Below are 15,189 nucleotides of genomic sequence, written 5' to 3' on the forward strand. Positions count from 1 at the left end.
GTTTTTTGAGGAAAAATTATTTTCATGCAAAGAAATAAACAAGGAATCTTAGGTCAGATAAAAATTAGCTATTAATTAAAACTATAGTTAATTTAAGACTCAGTACTTCAGTTTCCGTAATTGAGCATATAAACATGTATATGAAAGTCTTTACTAAGACTTGACTGCAAACCTTGAAGCAATCTGTCTCCTTAGACCTATCCCATTATAATTCATTAGACACTCCATGTACTGAATATGGACCCTAAACTTATCACAAAATAAAAGATCAAAAGCCTGGATTATATTCAGAGTAAGGCCAGAGAGAATTTATGAAACAGCAGGAAAAACGTTCCCATAGGCTCCATTGTTGTTATGAACCATGAAAGTGGCCCACCACAATCCAATTTGCAAACAGAGTCTCGGGTGTTAATCACTACATAATGGGGCAGCCCTTAGCTTCTTGAGAAGGTTCACTAAACAACAATGTTTCTATTAAAATCACGTTCACTTGTCCAGCAATTTTGATTTGTACGAACAGAACTAAGAAATTTCTTCTCCGTGCCTCTGAGTGTGCTGTGTTGTAAAGGGACTAATGGGACTCACTTCTACAGGGCTCCTTTCAATGGAGTGAAAACTGTAGCATCCCTTTGTTCAGTAGCAGTGCCCTGATTACAGGGTAAACGGCGGCGCACATTCCGTGTCACTTCAGCTAGTAGGCTAAGAAAAGCGCTCCCGTTGCGACCGTGCTGAACTGTCGCCATTGACAACACACAGCTGCTCCCTCTTCCCCCTTTGCTCTTTCGGAATGACAGTGAGGAGCAAAGGTTCAAACAATGAAAATGTGAACCCCTGCACCTCTGACCCTTCAGCTTCCAGAGGCCCACGCAGGCTCTCTGGGAGAAGCGCTGGACGGTGAGGAACTGCAGCTAGTCCTCAGGTGTCTTATATAGAAAGGCTAACTGCAGAAATCACTGAGGGTAGGAATGGTTTTGTGCACTTTCTGGTTTGTTGGAAACCCATCCTAGCCTTCTCATGTGGTTGCTGATGCTTTTTCCACATCCCTTATTCCACTGCATCTTGGTCTGGAATGCTCCATAGCTCTTGTTCCCCATTACCACATTTATGCAGTTCAGAAACAAAACTCTCTGATTTGTCAGCTAAGTATGGTAATCACCTGTTATTGCTGTGTCTTGCTACTCAAGTCATCCCCTTGAAATTTTAGTCTCCTGGTTCCATATCACTTTGGACCCTTGTTCTGATTGCCACCATACACCTGTTTTTTCCCAAGTTTGATCTCTAAGTTTAATGATCTACTTCCCTACAGTGATGTCTTATATCTTAGTCACTATCATGCAAATAGAGTCTGTTTCACCATTAACTGGAAACTATTCCACAGCTCCAACTTGAGTATACTTCTGATCAATGTTTCCTACTTTCTATGATCTTTTGAAATTGAAGACCTATCATCAACTAAAGAGAAGTGATGATGCTGAGTCAGAGAGGAGCATTTTAAAATCTTATAAAGAAGAATAAAACTCAGCATCAAGGGAAGATCTAGTAGGAGATTAAGGCATTGGTTGTTGTCTTAGGGAGAGTGTCCACTACTGTGGTAAAATAATAACCAATAATAACATGAAGAGGAAAGGGTTTATTTCATCGTGTACTTCTCAGGGACAGTCCATTACTGATGGAATCCAGGGCAGAAATTCAAGGCAAGAACCTAGAGGCAAGAATGGAAGCAGAAGCCATTGAGAAATGCTGCTTATTGTCTTGCTTCTTATGACTTGTTCAGTTGGTTTTCTAATACAAGCCAGGACCACTATCCCAGGAGTTGTACCACCCAAAAAGCCTGGACCCTCCCACATAAATCATTAATATGAGATTAATTAAACTGAGAATACAAGCAGTAACACCAAAAATCAAAAATATGATGATTGCAATGAACTCACATACACTTCAATAATAATTTTAAATATAAATGGTCTCCATTCCCCCATCAAAAGACACAAGTAATATATCACAGGACCATAGTAAAAAACAATATGTTACTGGTACAACAATAGGCACATAGACCAATGGAATGGAACTGAAAACCCAAACTTGAGTACAGACAACCTCAGCCACTTAATATTTGACAAAGAACCCGAAAACATAAGATGAAGGAAGGAAAGCATCTTCAACAAACGGTTCTAGGAAAACTGAATGCCGACATGTAGAAGAATGAAATTAGACCCACACTATCAACTTGCACAAAAACTAGCCACAAATGGATCAAACCCTTAACTGTCAAACCTGAAATATTAAAACTGCTGGAAGAAAACAGAGACAGTGCACTATAGGATACAGGCACAGGAAAGGATATTATGAAGAGGACTCCATTTGCCTAAAAAGTAAGGCCAAAAATTAACAGTGGGACTTCATAAAACTAAAAAGTTTCTGCATAGCTAAAATAAAACCAACCAGGTGAAGAGGAAGTACACCAAATAAGAGAAAAACTTCATTAGTTACACATCTGGCAGAGTATTAATATCCAGAATACACAAAGAGCTAAGAAAAGCAAAAGTCCTAAAACAAATGACTCATTCAGAAAACAGGCCTGGTACCTGAACAGAAAGTTCTCAAAAGAGGAGCAGGGAGAGGGGCAGAGGAGTAGGGGGAGGGGGAGGGAAATGGGAGGCGGGGAGGAGGCAGAAATTTTTTCAATAAAAAAAATAAAAAAGGAAGAACAACAACAAGTTTATCTTCCCTACCAATTAGGGAAATGAAAATCAAAACAACTTTGAGATTAATTTCATCCCAGTCAGAATGACAAAGATCAACACATACTGGAGGAGACGAGGGGGTTGGGTGAGGTGATGAAAATGACCCTCATTCACCATTGGGGGATTGGAAGCTGCTCCAGGCTCTGGAAACTATTAGATTTCATTCGTCCATATCCAGATCATACAAATAGAAGCAGTCCCTTTGCATTTAGTTTTGCATGGTAGGTTTGATTTTTTTTTAAAATTATATGAGCCATTATTGTCTCAGCTCTATTTTCTAAATTGTTTTTTATTGAGCTATGTATTTTTCTCTGCTCCCCTCCCTTCTTCTCCCCTCCCCTTCTACCCTCTCTATCCCTATGCTTCTAATTTACTCAGGAGATCTTGTCTTTTTCTACTTCCCATGTATATTAGATCCATGTATGTCTCTCTTAAAAAAAACAAACCTAAAAATAAATCTACTATATGAGCCAGCTTTCACTACTTGTTAGCAAATACAGAAAGGATTAGACAGTCTCCTCCACAGATACTTGCCTTCTTGTTTGTTGATGTTCTTTCTAGTCATAATACCTAGGAAATTGAAACAATCAAAATGTCCTTCCGCACACAAATGGATAATGAAAAATGTGGTACATGAACATTAAGAAATCCTATTCAGCTACACAGAGAATGAAACCATGGAATTTGCTTGTAGATGAATGGGACTAGGAAAGATCATATTGAGGGAGTTAACCCAGTTCCCAGGAAGACAAACACGACATGTTCTTCTGAAGCTCCTAACTCCAGATCTTCAGATGTGAGTACACATCCTGGAATAACTACAAAACCCAGGAAAATAAAAAGGATAAAAAGGGACCATTTTCAGGGTGGATGAACAGCGGGGAGGGGAACTACCGGAGTACCAGTGATCTGAAAGGGAAAAGCGGGGAATGGGTGCAACTCTATTTGGGGAGGATGAAGGAGATAAATACATAAGATTGAGGATGGACAAACAGAGCAAGGATGTCTGAAAAAGTCATAAACAATAATACAGTTATGACATACATAAAAAACACTTATAAATGTAAGTAAGTCAGTGTATCATACTTTAAATTTTTCTCTCCTGGCTGACAATGTTCCTTCCAAGAACCAAAGACTATCTAACAAAAACCTCAACACCAGTCATGAGAAGCCCTCTTTTGAGTGAGCGTAGTTCATATGACTCCCTAAATGCTATAGGCTATTGTTATTGCCTTTGATTGTTCCCCTGCAATGGAAGTCCTTATTGATGAAGAATTCATGCGTTTTAGACGCAGGGCCCAGAAGCTTTGAGATGGACAAGTCCTGAAAGCCCACACCCTGAGTACTAGCTTTTATGGTACCAGAAGTTGCCATGCAAGCTTCCAAAGGAGGGAAGCAACTGGTAGACCTACCCAGCTACGGTGCTTATAAACCATAACAATGGATAGCATGATAATCTAAAGGTGTCTTAGTGCCACCTTGGAGGAGATCCACTGTTATCCAAGACTTAAGACCCTCGCAATAAGTGGAAAACCTTGCCTGGTACCGAAAACTTAGCCAACTATGCAGGACTAGGGAAGTCATAAATCTTAGAGATCCTACAACTACATTAGTCAGCCTGCAAAATCATTAAAATAATTTGTAAATATTTGTCCTTATACCCAGAGATAGGAATAGGTCTTACCCTCAGCCCTCATCTAGGGAATTCTCCTTGCAATAGAGGGAGACCATTATAGAAAATCACAACCAAACAAAATGCATTGATGTAAAGGCCAACGGTACATCTATAAAACACTCCTGCACCTAAGGCTCAGGGAACACTGTGGAAGAACGGAGAGAAAAAAAAAATAAGATCAAGGAGTTTGCTGTGAGACTGTGTCTCCTAGAAATGTCAGAAGCTACACCCATAAAGTCTCCCTAACATGACTGTGCAATCATGAGCAGAACAAGAATAACAATAGACATGCCATCGTGGATGAGGGAAGCCCAGAAGGCCTCAACCCTACACAAAGAGCAGACAGCTAATGAGGCTTGAGAGCAAGAGAAATAGTCTTTCCCAGGGAAAAGCACACCAACTGCTTATTCTACAACAAACAGTCAGCCCTGACAACATGAAACTTTACATAAACTGAGCAGATGGTGTTTATAGGTATACATATGCACATGTAAGTATACATATCCATATAAAACAACAATTAACGAAAAAGAGCCCTTGAATTTAAAAGAGAGCAAGTAGAGATATATAGGAAGGTTTGGCGGGAGGAAGGGGCAAATGATGCAATTACATTAAAAACTCAAAAGTAAATAGTAATCTTTAAAAAATTATCAACAACATCATTAATATAACAAATCTTAGACTCACTTTATATTGTTTCTAGAACCTTCAGAAGTATTCTGGATGAAAATATTTTGGTCTTAAATTTCTGTACTCAGTGCTCCAGTTTAGGCTTTGCCTTATAAAGTAACCTCTTTTGGCCACCCTGAGCCCAGCTATTGGCTGAGCTGAGCTAGGTTCTGAAGAACAGTCGTACACCTGAGCTGAAGTGACCTCCGCATATCTGCACCTTTTTGCCCTTCCTGTCCTTTAGTACAGAGTCCCTGGTCTATTGGAATTACATATTTTCTTTCCTGTCTGCCAAATTCTTCAGTATTTTAATAGACTGTGGTGTTCATAATGTCAAAAATTACTATTCATCTTCCTATATTTTCAATTAAAAGCAGGATGGGGCCATACAAATGACTGTTTATATAAATGATTTATGCTGGTGTTCCTGTGACAAACACCATAAAATGTTCTAGGACTTAGCAAACTATAAAGAAGCATCCAGTGAACATAAAATTAGTGCTTCTACAGAAAAATATTATTTATTAGCACCAGAAAACTAAAATAGATTTTTTTCTGGTTGTTTTGTTAGGTACAGCCTTGATTGAAGGAGGTAACCCATTTGAGAAAAGCAGTAAGTGCACACACCAAGTACACCCCCTTTACAAGACAGCTAGCTTATGCACTGAATCATGACCACCTGCCTCACGAACTTTCAGCTCAAAGAGGTTGACCTTAGTCTCAACTATTTTTTCTGGGCAAAATTGCTTCTTGATCTCCTAGCTACATCTTTTTCAAATGCTCCCTTTTGTTATTATTATATCTTGTTTTCTATTCCTTACAATGACCTGGAATGAGTAATTTCAGTTTTTTGTTCTCTTTTGAAAGAAATTTAATTTATATAAAAAACCTTACAGTAAATAAAATTACACAGTACTCACAGTTTTACATAATTTTTCACTTTCCGTTTAACAAGGTACATTGAATTATTCTTTGTAAAATTGTACATGATCATTTTATGAATTGTTTTATAATCAGTCATAGCTAATTCCATCAGAACATGGAGTCAGCATTTATCTTATACCACATTTCCTTGCTTTTGTTCATGTTTGATTAGATGTCTCCTGTTTTCTCATCATTTCGATGGGTCCTTAGAAACCATGAACAGTGATGAACCCATGACTATTCATTTAATCTTTACACCATTAATGAATGAACAGAAAATTGGTTTTTATACTCATCTGTGAACACGGCACCATTAACCTCCTTCTATTTGAGCACAGTGCCGCCTTACCACCTGATACCTGGCAGAATAAACTGAAATGAAGTAATGATCAATCAATCAAAACACCCTTTGACAATTGCTGTGCACCTGCCTATACTGTGCTGGACGGTAGGAGGGTATAAAAGTAGGTCACGTGTCTTTGTAGCTTGAGAATTTAGCCTTTGGTTCTACGAGCTCAAGAATAAGATACTATACCAGCTTATAACTTTAATTTTAAATAGCAGAGATAACAGCATATGTCTTGGAATAAAAGTAGACTCAGATATAGTTTCAGTAAGGATTTTAGAGTAAATAAAAGATAATTTAAATGGAAAGCAACATGATCCATTTCGATGGACAAGAAAAGGAGATGGAACTCATTCATTGACTTTGAAATTCACTACATCATGCAGAGTTTCTGTAGCGCATTCTCTACTATGAAAAGCAGAATAGAAGCGAATATGTATCAGGAAAATGCACAGAGCTATCCACGTAGAAACGTTCAGAATTTAGGTAAAGTCAGATTGTAAAATCTTGTAGTTTCAAGTTTCTGAAAGCTTGGATGAGACAGATGATCACTAACATATCACCTAAGTAAGTCTGATACAGGACTCATGTTTCTTTTTAAATTGACTACCTTAGTTTCAAAAGACACGTCATCCCTTACAGTCTTTCCCATAAACAGCTGTCGAGTTGGAAACAGGAGACTTCTATGGAACATATATTTGCAATGACAGCCTTTGAACATCTCAGCCATGATTTTAAGGCCTCATATACTGTGATGCTACCAAATCACTCTTAGCTGCACATTGTGTTCTATGACTTCATGTGTTTCTATCAGCAATGCACTCTTACGTCTCCATGGGAGATTTCTGGATTCCTATTTGCCTCTCATCTTAATGACACTTCTTTATGGCTCAGTTGGAAATATTCCCTCTGTGCTCTGAAGTTCGCCTTTTCCACCACACAGGTGACATTTATAACCTGCTTATTTTGAAGTCGGTTTCACAGGATGTAAATCTCTTTAGAGAGTCTCAGAGTATTGGAGTGGGCAGAGGACAGAGCACATTTATTTCATCCGGAAGTAAACATGTGTTTAGTGTGAGTGTGGGGCCAATCAGGAGGGGCATACAAGAACGATAGTGACAAAGAAACCCACAAGTGAATCTGAGTAGTTTGTCCAATAGCTGGAGGAGTCAAACGTCTAGGGATTTGGAGATGGGAATGAGAAATTGAAAAACTTTTCAGCATTTGAAAATGGAGATGAGAAATTTTTCCAGTGTCCAGCAATGCTGTTAATTTCTAGGCTTGTCAGAATGTTACTTCAAAAGAGAAAGGGATAACTGAACCTTGAAAAAACATGATGTCATCTCTTGTCTGAACTAATAAGATGCGGAAATGAGAAAATTAAAGCTAAGTTTGTTTTGGACATGTGTGCATACATATGCATGCAGCTTTGATTTTGCCATGTCAGGTACAATTGGCATTTGAGCTGGACAATTTGATTTATCAAAAAGTAATCTCCATGTCATGTCTGGGGTGACGGCATAATGAGCCCTACAATATCCTCTTCTTGGTATAAAGAGATCGTACAACATGATGAAGATAAGGGATGAAGATGAGAAATGTGGGAGGAGGGATGAAGATGAGGGATGAGGGATGAAGATGAGGGATGAGGGATGAAGATGAGGGATGAGGGATGAAAATGAGGGATGAGATCGGGCTACCAGGCGGCCCTGTTTAGGTACTGAGGAGTTCCATCTGGACGGGTGAGTGTGTGCTTTACAGGGGCGGACTGTCCCGGAAGAGAGCACAGGCCCCCCTCCCCCAGCTCCTTCTGCAGGGCTGTCTTTCTTACACACGACCCCCCCCCCCCCCCCACACACACACAAGCCTGCGTTTTCTGCTAGGTCCTCTGCTCAGGAACAGTTTTCTGCTCCTACACTAAGGCGACCCACCCAGAGCGGTGAGTGCCTGCCTACCGGGCAGGCCTCAAGGACCCCCGGAAAGGGAGCCCGGGCACCTTCAGCTTGTGCTCCAGGGGTGCCTGTGCACTCCTGGATCTCGTCCTGCCTGCCCGGTTTTTTCCTTTTGTCCCCGGATCATGGGGCTACCAGGCAGCCCTGTTTAGGTACTGAAGAGTTCCATCTGGACGGGTGAGTGTGTGCGATCCAGGGGCGGATTGACCCGGAAGAGACCACAGCCCCCCCCTCCCCCAGTTCCTTCTGCAGGGCTGTCTTTCTTACCCCCCCCCCCCCCCAAAGAGCCTGCGTTATCTGCTAGGTCCTTTGCTCAGGGAACAGTTTTCTGCTCCTACACTAAGGCTACCCACCCAGAGAGGTGAGTGCCTGCCTACCAGGCAGGCCTCAAGGAACCCCCTCCCGTCCCTCCCCCCAAAGGGAGCACGCGCACCTTCAGCTTTTGCGGCAGGGTGTCCTGTGTTCTACTCGTCCCCACCCTGCCCCCCAAGTTCTCCCTTTTGTCCGAGGGTCATTGGACTACCAGGCGTCTATATTTCGGTGCTGAGAAGTTCCATCTGGACTGGACGGTTCCTGCTTCTACACTGAAGAGTTACAATCAGAGAGTCAGTCACAGCAAAGACTGGACCAAGACACCAGGCCTCTCCTGGCTCCATTTGAAGGAAGAGATGGGAAGGCGCCAAGGCAAGAATTCCTCCAACAACCTGAAAGGCAACATGACATCACCAGAATCCAGAGATCCCGAAATAAGAAGAATTGTACACCCTACTCCAGAAGAATTAGAAGAAATCGACTCAAAAATGAATTATATGAAAATAATAGAAGACCTTAAACAGGAGGTGAAAAACTGCCATAAACAATTAGAGATCACAAACAAAAAGGTAGAGGAAATGAATAAAGCGCTCAAAGATACCCAAGAAAACCAAGGGAAACAAGAAAAAGCAATCAAGCAGGTAAGGGAAGTGGTTCAAGACATGAAGAATGAAATGGAAGTAATGAAGAAAACACAAACCAAGGGAAGGATGGAGATGGAAAATCTGGGTAAACGAACAGGAAATACAGAGACAAGTACTACCAACAGATTACAAGAGATAGAAGAAAGAATTTCAGACACTGAAGATACCATAGAGAAAATAAACACACGGATCAAAGAAAACAGCAAAGCCAACAAATTCTCAACACAAAACATTCAGGAAATCTGTGACACAATAAAAAGACCAAACCTAAGAATAATTGGGATAGAAGAAGGAGAAGAAGTACAGCTCAACGGTCCAGAAAATATATTTAATAAAATATTAGAAGAAAACTTTCCCAACCTAAAGAAGGATATTCCTTTGAAGGTTCAAGAAGCATACAGAACACCGAATAGACTGGACAAAAAAAAAAAAAACATCTCCTCGCCATATAATAATCAAAACACAAAACATACAGAATAAAGAAAGAATATTAAGAGCTGCAAAGGAAAAAGGCCAAGTTACTTATAAAGGTAAACCTATCAGACTTACACCTGATTTCTCTATGGAAACAATGAAAGCCAGAAGGTCCTGGATAGAAGTACTGCAGAAACTAAGAGACCATGGATGCAAGCCCAGACTACTATACCCAGCCAAGCTTTCGTTCACTAAAAATGGAGAAAACAAAATTTTCCAGGATAAAAACAAATTCAAACAATACGTAGCCACAAATCCAGCCTTACAGAAAGTAATAGAAGGAAAATCACAAACCAAGGAGTCCAACAATAACCACAATAACTCAAACATCTAGAGACCCTTCACCAGCACAACTCAAAGAAAGGAAACACACAAACTCTACTATTAAAAAAGTGACTGGAATTAACAACCACTGGTCATTAATATCACTTAATGTCAATGGGCTCAACTCACCTATAAAAAGGCACAGGCTAAGAGATTGGATACAAAAACAGAATCCAACATTCTGCTGTTTACAAGAAACACACCTTAACCACAAAGACAAGCACCTACTCAGAGTAAAGGGATGGGAAAAGGTTTTTCAAGCAAATGGACCTAAGAAACAAGCAGTTGTGGCCATACTAATTTCTAACAAAGTTGACTTCAAACTCAAATCAATCAGAAGAGATGGAGAGGGACATTTTATACTCATAACAGGAACAATTCATCAGGATGAAGTCTCAATCCTGAATATCTATGCCCCTAATATAAAAGCACCCATGTACGTAAAAGAAACATTACTAAAACTCAAGGCAGCCATCAAACCACACACACTAACAGTAGGAGACTTCAACACGCCTCTCTCACCAATGGACAGGTCAATCAGACAGAAACCTAACAGAGAAATAAGAGAATTAATGGAGGTAATGACTCAAATGGACTTAACAGATATCTATAGATTATTCCACCTAAAGAGGAAAGAATATACCTTCTTCTCTGCAGCTCATGGAACCTTCTTGAAATTGACCACATACTGGGTAACAAAGCAAACTTCCACAGTTACAAAAAAATATTCGTAACCTCCTGTGTCTTAACAGATCACCATGGATTAAAGTTAGAATTCAACAACAATGCTACCCCCAGAAAGCCTACAAACTCATGGAAACTGGTCAACTACTGAACCATACCTGGATCAAGGAAGAAATAAAGAAAGAAATTAAAGTCTTCCTCGAATTCAATGAAAATAAAGAAACAACCTACTCAAACTTATGGGACACTATGAAAGCAGTCCTGAGAGGAAAGTTCATAGCACTAAGTGCCCACTTAAAGAAAACAGTGAAAGCTCACATTGGAGACTTAACAGCCCACCTGAAAGCTCTAGAAAAAAAAGAAGCAGACTCACCTAGGAGGAGTAGAAGACTGGAAATAATCAAACTGAGGGCTGAAATCAACAAAATAGAAACACAGAAAACAATACAAAGAATCAATGAAACAAAAAGCTGGTTCCTGGAGAAAATCAGCAAGATTGATAAACCCCTATCCAAACTAATCAAACGGCAGAGAGAGAATATGCAAATTAATAAGATCAGAAATGAAAAGGGGGACATAACCACAAACACAGAGGAAATTCAGAGAATCGTTAGATCTTACTACAAAAGCCTGTATGCCACAAAACTGGAAAATGTAAAAGAAATGGACACTTTTTTAGATAAATACCATATACGAAAGTTAAACCAGGACCAGGTGAACGATCTAAATAGACCTGTTAGTCGCGAAGAATTAGAAGCTGTTATCAAAAACCTCCCTACCAAAAAAAGCCCAGGACCAGATGGTTTCAATGCGGAATTCTATCAGAACTTCCAAGAAGACCTAATACCTATACTCCTTAATGTATTTCACAATATAGAAACAGAAGAGTCATTGCCAAATTCCTTTTATGAAGCTACAGTCACTCTGATACCAAAACCACACCAAGATTCAACCAAGAAAAAGAATTACAGGCCAAACTCACTCATGAATATCGACGCAAAAATCCTCAACAAAATACTGGCAAACCATATCCAAGAACACATTAGGAAAATTATCCATTATGATCAAGTAGGCTGAATATATATACACAGTAGAGTACTACGCTGTGTTAAAAAAAATGACTTCTCGAATTTTGCATGCAAATGGATGGAAATAGAAAACACTATCCTCAGTGAGGTAACCCAGACCCAAAAAGATGAACATGGGATGTACTCACTCATAATTGGTTTCTAGCCATAAATAAGGGTCATGGAGTCTACAATTGGTGAACCTAAAGAAGCTAAATAAGAAGGTGAACCCAAGGAAAAACATATAGTTATCCTCTTGCCTATGGGAAGTAGACAAAATCGCCGGGGAGGAAAGTGGGATCTTGGGGGTGGGGTGGGATTGGGGTTAAGGGGAGATGGGGAGAGAAAAGTGAGAAGGGGAGGATGGGGGAAACTTGGGGAAACAGGATGATTGGGATAAAGGAAGGCTGGATAGGGGAGCACGGAAGCACAATTCTTAGTTAAGGGAGCCACCTTAGGGCTGGCAAGAGACTTGAACCTAGAGTGGCTCCCAGGAGCCCAAGGCGATGTCCCCAGTTAGTTTCTTGGGCAGCTGAGGATAGGGAACCTGAAATGACCCTATCCTATAGCAATACTGACGAATATCTTGCATATCACCCTAGAACCTTCATCTGGTGATTGATGGAGATAGAGACAGAGACCCACACTGGAGCACTGGACTGAGCTCCCAAGGTCCCAATGAGGAGCAGAAGGAGGGAGAACATGAGCAAAGAAGTCGGGACCACGAGGGGTGCACCCACCCACTGAGACAGTGGAGCTGATCTACTGGGAGCTCACCAAGGCCAGCTGGACTGTGACTGAAAAAGCATGGGATAAAACCGGACTCTCTGAACATGGCGAACAATGAGGGCTGATGAGAAGCCAAGGACAATGGCATGGGGTTTTGATCCTACTTAATGTGTTGGCTTTGTGGGAGCCTAGCCAGTTTGGATGTTCACCTTCCTAGATAAGGACGGAGGGGGGAGTACCTAGGACTTACCACAGGGTAGGGAACCCTGACTGCTCTTTGGACTGGAGAGGGAGGAGGAGTTGAGTGGGGGGAGGGGGAGAAGGGTGGGAGGAGGGGGAGGGAAATGGGAGGCTGGGACGAAGGGGAAACTTTTTTTTTCCTTTTCTCAATAAAAAAAAAGAAAATGAGGGAGGAGGGATGAAGATGAGGGATATTGAGAAGGAGGAGTGATGAAATTTTCTCCAAGGCTTTCATCCCCATGCCAAGCAGATTTGGAATCCTGACCCTATTCCCTCACAGGAGCCACACCCCATTTCAGAACTTTGATAAAGTGGAACAAGTAGGAAGATGTTTTTCAACTCCAAACTGCTTGTTTTTAGCCGACTTTGTTACTTCATTTTCTTTGTATAAAACCAAGATTATGTTTAAAGATTGAAATGTTCCATCCATCTGGATAAATTTGAATTACTAGTCCTGGAAGTTTCCCTTATGTCAGGCAAAATATTTAATCTCCCTGGGCTTTGGCTAAATCACAAATAATAGAGATGATTACTAATAATTTCTGCAGAATAGTGAAGGCATAACAAGGAAGGGGTTTCCTTTCTTCTTCCACAACCTCCCATATAGACAAGGGCACTTCAAGAAGCAGATCAAACAGCAACATTCCAGCCAAATTGTTGATTTGTGCAGTTTCTCTTCACTTAGAGAATATCAAATGTGTACAAACTATTTTTATGTTTTATAAGACTGAGTGAGGAAAAGTTTTCTGACCTAATTGCTGTTTTTGCATATAATTACTGAAAAACCCAAGTTAAATTATGTGTATTGACTGCAAGAGGCTATGCCATAGCTAAAGCTTGGCTTTCACGTGCATTTTCAGTATGTAGGCTGTCTGTCATTCTCCGTTTACTAGGGATAATCAGATAGCCTCTTTATAATCAAAAGATAGTAATTTGGAGATAAAATTTCACCTTTATGATGCTTCCCCAAAGAGAATACCTGCATCATCTTCACCACCTGAATTTATTTATGTGAGGTGTATACTTATCAACTGCAGTTGACTAATTCTGAACATCATGCTAATCACTTATTTATAATTGTTAGAACAGCAGTTCCTCTTCTCCTATTTTATGTTCTCTGGTCTTTGTCAGCTGTTGTCTTGGTTACCAGTGGTCAACTGAGGGCTGGAAATACTAAATGTAACATTCCGGAAGTAAACGATTCATAAATTTATGAATTTATGAATGAGTGAATACTGTTCTGACTGGTGAGATGAATTATTGTTCACTTTGCTCTGTGTCCCAGGGGATACAGCTCACTCGTCTGCCCTTCACATCCATGCAGTTTGTGCAGCCTGCTTCTCAGTCACTAACATGTCATCATGGTGGCCAGATACACTGCTGTATCTGTGTACCACCACAATTCACTCAAGTTACTCTGATGTAGAAATTCAACTCTATGTCACAATACCTGCATCCTTTAATTCCCTTTATTGCGTCATGGAGGAAATATGATTGCATACCGCAACAAGAAGAAAGCTAATTCATATATATATAGAATATAAGTACAGTACTTTGAGACAAATGGACCAGATTCATACAGTTTTAATCACCACCTTTCTACTTCATTATTAACCGCTACCTCTTTACTATAGGCGTGTATACACAGGAAAATATAGCATTTGTAGAGATCAGTGCTTTCAGAAACCTACTGGGGTCTCAGAAGACATCCCTGGTGGACAGGGGGAATCTGCTCCTTTTAAAAATTGTTTCGTGTTTTTCAGGAATAATGGCATAATAACCAAGGAGTCATATGAGATCATTTCACACATGTGAACAGTTTTAAGTGACCATAAACGCCACTGGTTAAAAATGTTCTCAAAATAACTAGTCAGCATCTGTGGCTGGATTATAAATTTTAATCAGCACAGGAGGCTATCCCGAGGGACAGTTCTACCTGCTTTCTCTGTTCTGAAGTTCCTGACCTCACTGGTAACAGTTTCTCACTCCCCTCTCGGGGACACATTTCAGAAAGAAGTGTGTGCTGTATGGTATGCCCGTGACATTTAGGCTCCTGTAGAATTTACCTGGTGTAAAAGTTTCATCTACATGGGCTCAGATAAAGAACACATTTTTATTTTGCAGTTTAGGTGCTGACTACTGCAGACTAAAAACTACCCTCTCTTTGTTTTTAATGTGAGTGGTTCAGTAGTTCTCTGTGTGTGTGTGTTTGTGTATACTCATGCTTCTGTAATATGCATTTTCAATGACTGTACACTACTTATTAGTTAACGGAACTAAACTGCAAACTTGCAAGTGGCAGCTATGGGCTCATGACATTTGAAGGGCAAGAGTCAAATAACTAGTGTATTGTCATCTCACTGAGATATCAAACACTACCAAGTCCTTGTCATACACCACTCCAT

General features: G+C 40.3%; 1 protein-coding gene across 1 annotated transcript in view; it reads right to left on the minus strand.

Moving 5' to 3' along the window:
* Positions 1–15,189, minus strand: part of Syt10 (synaptotagmin 10) — a 65,229-nt gene that overhangs the window by 31,854 nt on the left and 18,186 nt on the right. The window lies entirely within an intron of this gene.

This window comes from Microtus pennsylvanicus, chromosome 2 (assembly GCF_037038515.1).
Source record: "Microtus pennsylvanicus isolate mMicPen1 chromosome 2, mMicPen1.hap1, whole genome shotgun sequence".
Lineage (NCBI taxonomy): Eukaryota > Metazoa > Chordata > Mammalia > Rodentia > Cricetidae > Microtus > Microtus pennsylvanicus.